Below are 4,434 nucleotides of genomic sequence, written 5' to 3' on the forward strand. Positions count from 1 at the left end.
GATGAAGCAGTCGGATGAAGCAGTCGGATGAAGCAGTCGGATGAAGCGTGTGCAGATCAGGCTGCTGCTCTGGAAGATGTTTGGATGGTTCCACACTTTACAGGAAGCCTGTGGACATGAACTGATGTTTTGTGGAGGAAATTCACAAATTCATAAAAGATCTTGTTGTCTGGGAGGAGAGCCAGAAAGAAGAACACAAAGTCCGTTCCTAAAAACCACAGGGAACAATTAAAAAGAGGCAAATAAAATAAAAAACATTGTTGATTTGTAAACATTGTTTTATTTTCTGCTTCTCTCTGAAATAAAACTCTTCCAGACTTCAGTTTAAATTCAAGCTCTGCCAACAGTGGAAACTAAGAACTCAAACAAGAAACAGTTAAGATTTTTAGTAGTCTCGTTTTCTTGTGGGTCAAAAGAAGTTTGATCTTCTCTGACAACAGAAGACGTTTGTTCTCCGTGTTGCTGCAGAACTGCTCCATCCTGAAAACTGCTCCAACATCTGGAACTCTGGCTGGATCCTCCTGAACATGTGAGCTGCTGCTTTGATCTGGGACTGGACAGCACTGACCTCTGGAGCACATTCTAACACCATCCACCCATCAGCCATCCATCAGCCATCCATCAGCCATCCATCAGCCATCCATCAGCCAGCCATCCATCAGCCATCCATCAGACATCCATCAGACATCCATCAGCCATCCATCAGCCAGCCATCCATCACCCATCCATCCATCCATCCATCCATCCATCCATCCATCCATCCATCCATCATCCATCCATCCACCCCTCCATCCATCATCCATCCATCATCCATCCATGCAGAAACACAACTTTGGAATAGACTTTTTAATCATGAGTGCTGTCACTTCTTCGTGGAGAGAGAGAGAGAGAGAGTGAGAGAGAACAACTTCATCCATCAGTCTACTTCCTGCTTCCTCCTGCCATCATTCATGACATCACATGACAATCAGACTCTCTCATACCTCCAAGTCTTAAACTAACTAGAGCACTAGACTGTGCATTTACAAATAATGGTAATAAATCTAGAAATGACTTGAACACTCCTGCTCTTCAGTTCCTACCTTGTCTTTTCATCTCATAATAAAGACCTGCTATCATACCAGGGGAACCAATGCTGCATCCAAGTATCTTTTGTCAAATATGACTCCATATTATAATCCTGAGTGTTCTGTGCCTCTGTAGGTGACACTTGACTCATGGCTGCAGTAAAGGAGTAAACATGAAAAGGGCAGGGTGAGAATATATGAACTATTGGAATAAAAAATGGAAGTTTTCTGAGGAACAAAGAGCCGTGGCCTGCAGGAGCAACTTTCTCTGCCTACCGCAGAAGTTTACCTCTCTTATTGATGTTTGCCCCTTGACTGTTTTGAAGCAGACATTTATTTTTCCACTACAGTACAAACTGTAGTACTTAGAGTGTGAGATAAAGATAATCCACTTGAAGCGGAGATATTTAGGGAAACAGAGCCAGGTGCTTCTCAACGGTGATCTATCAACGACCACACAACCCAGGGCAGCGTTACATCCTCTACAAAGAGATGTGTAGGATGGCTCAGGAAGGAAAATCAATGCCTCCAGCATACACGAGCACAGACTGCAGGATCTATACAGATAAAATATTGCTGCCAATACCACGCTGGAGCAACATTACACCGCTGCAACTACACGGGGTAAAAATAGAACCATACAGTCAAGCTGGACGATGTCATGAAAAATTCATTAAAGGCTGGTTCTTTATCAGAGTGAGAACGCTGCAGGACGGCTGCGACCGTTCATCGTATCTGAAGCAATAAAAGAGGAGTGTTAATGTTGGGGGGGATACAGTTCATCACTTAATGTGATCTAGAAAATGTATTCTGAATAATCAGGGAAACGGTCAGCAAAGATAAAAGTGCTGGGCGATGATTGATGGTGTAGTCATTTGGAGGAAAAACTGTAGAAGTTAAAAACAAAGTTTCTTAAGAAATAAGAGTTTAAGTTCATTTTTTAAACACCCGATGAGAGAGCAGAAAGAACAATTGTCAGAAACAAACAGGAGGACAGACAAGAGACAGTTTTAAACACCAGAAACCAGAATGGACAGAACTCCACACAGGAAGAATGAACCAACTGAATATTAAAATCATCGTTTGACTAAAGTTTAATGTTTATCAGCTTTGAAATAAAGTTTAATCAAGTCCAAATGTGAAGCGCTCAACAGGCATAAACTGAAAAACAACGTTTGTTGAATGTGTATCACCTGTCTTTCATTTGACACAAAGATCTTGTGTGATCTGTTAAAGGTGATGCTACAGCTAACATCACGTTAGCTTAATATCTGTTCAACTAGGTGAGTTAAAGACGTTTATGTTTCCTGAGGACAATTACAGCTGGTAGTCAGCTGTTTGTACATCCAGTTTGCTTTTTGGGATATTCATTCAAATTTACAGTGGGGTTAAAGAAATATTTTGCTAACAGACAGACAAAGAAATGCACATTCAGACATAGAGAGTTACATGATCACCTGCCTTTTGGTCCCAATAAAAATGGACAAATATGGAGGAATTGATGGGCAGGGGGATGAATAAAGTCACCCAACTCCACCTCTTATGAAGTCCATCCATCCATCCATCCATCCATCCATCCATCCATCCATCCATCCACCCACCCATTATCTTTACCCACTTCTTCCCTTTTTTTTTGGGTCGCGAGGTCACTGGTGCCCATATCTCTCTCTCTCTCTCTCACCTAGGGACAATTTAGAGTTACCAATCAGCCTAACATGCATGTTTTTGGTCTGTGGGAGGAAACTGGAGTACCCGGAGAAAACTCACACAGCACGGAGAGAACATGCAAACTCCACCCAGAAGGATTTGAACCGGTGACCTGCTTGCTGAGAGGCGGCAGCTCCATCGACTGATCCACCGTGCCGCCTTCTTACGAAGTCGAACTGGGATCATTTAGAGGGATAGCGAAGAAGACATGAAGTAATTTACAAAACCTCTCAGAAAGAAAGATTTTGAATACGTCAGTGGGGAAAAGTCGGCCAGCTGTGTTGGAACAACTGATCACCACAATAAAGACATATGAACAATGAGGTGCTGCAGATACAACCGGAAACTTAAAGTTTCATGATGAGGAGTGGGAAATTAACAAAGCAGGTCGGCAAACGTGACGAAAACAGAGAAAGTTGGGTAACGAATGTGTCATGGTTTGTAATGTTGCTGCTGGAACAATGGCTCATTACAAGAAGAAAATGGATTGAAGGTAAATTAGGACAAATGCAGGAGCTCTGGAACGACGCTCACGTGCACTGAAGCACAGAGGAAGAGGAGGAACAGGAGGAAGAGGGCAGGCATGCTGATGAATGGTGATGTCACCAATGTTACAAATGAAGCACTTATTTCAGGATGAATAATGTACACACTGAAGCATCAGCTCGTTTCTACCCTCCCCCTGTCCTTCTACGGCGCTCTGTCCACGCCACCGTCCATCCATCCACATCACGGCGCCCGCCTCCTCATCCCCGAGCACAACTAAGAGCAAACTGGAGCTGTGCTGAAGATACGTGCAGGTTCGAGTGTTTGCAGCTCAGCGTGAGCACGTGTCTGTGGAAGTCAGAGAGTTTCTGTCTTTTACAAAGGAAAGTAACAAATTGACTTGGTCCACACGTAAAAAGCTCCACTCAGTCGTGAGCACAAAACGCTGAACTGCTCATGCCCAAAGTGGAAGCAGAAACTTCCCAGAATGCACCCAGACGTTTTTATAAACCAACTTTACAATTAAAATTAATGGAGCAAATATAGAAAGCGCATGTTGTTTGTGTCATCTCTTTATAGATACGGAGGATAAACCAGATGGAAACTTTGTCACTGACTAAAACAATATTTATCCAAATAACACTTGGTCTGATTTGGGGATGGATTGATACATAATTTATCACCAGTCGGCATCAGTGCATCATACGTGGAGTGGTAACATTAACATGCAGATGCAAGAACATTCAGTGGTGTTTTGATGCACGTTCAATAATCTTGAATATAATTTCCTTATTTTACGTAAAATATCAAATTAATACTGAAGGAATTGCCAAAAAAATGTAAAATATTCAAGTAAAAGTTATAACATTTAAACTACATGTCCTTCCATCCATTTTCTTTACCCGCTTTGTCCATTTTTGGGTCACGGGGGTCACTGGTGCCCATGTCCAGCAATCACTCTGTGAGGGGCGGGGGACACCCTGGACAGGTCACAAGTCCATCACAGGGACACACAGAGACAAACAACCATTCAATTACATGTCCTCAGTTGATAAAAAAAGTTTTATAACAAAATGTAGATAAATAAAATACACATATCCTGAAAAGAATACAGTAGTCCCTCGTTTATCGCGGGGGATCCGTACCCTGAAGACCCGCGATAAGTGAAAAACAG

Source organism: Nematolebias whitei, chromosome 6 (genome assembly GCF_014905685.2).
Source record: "Nematolebias whitei isolate Nwh7 chromosome 6, NemWhi1, whole genome shotgun sequence".
NCBI classification, from domain to species: domain Eukaryota; kingdom Metazoa; phylum Chordata; class Actinopteri; order Cyprinodontiformes; family Rivulidae; genus Nematolebias; species Nematolebias whitei.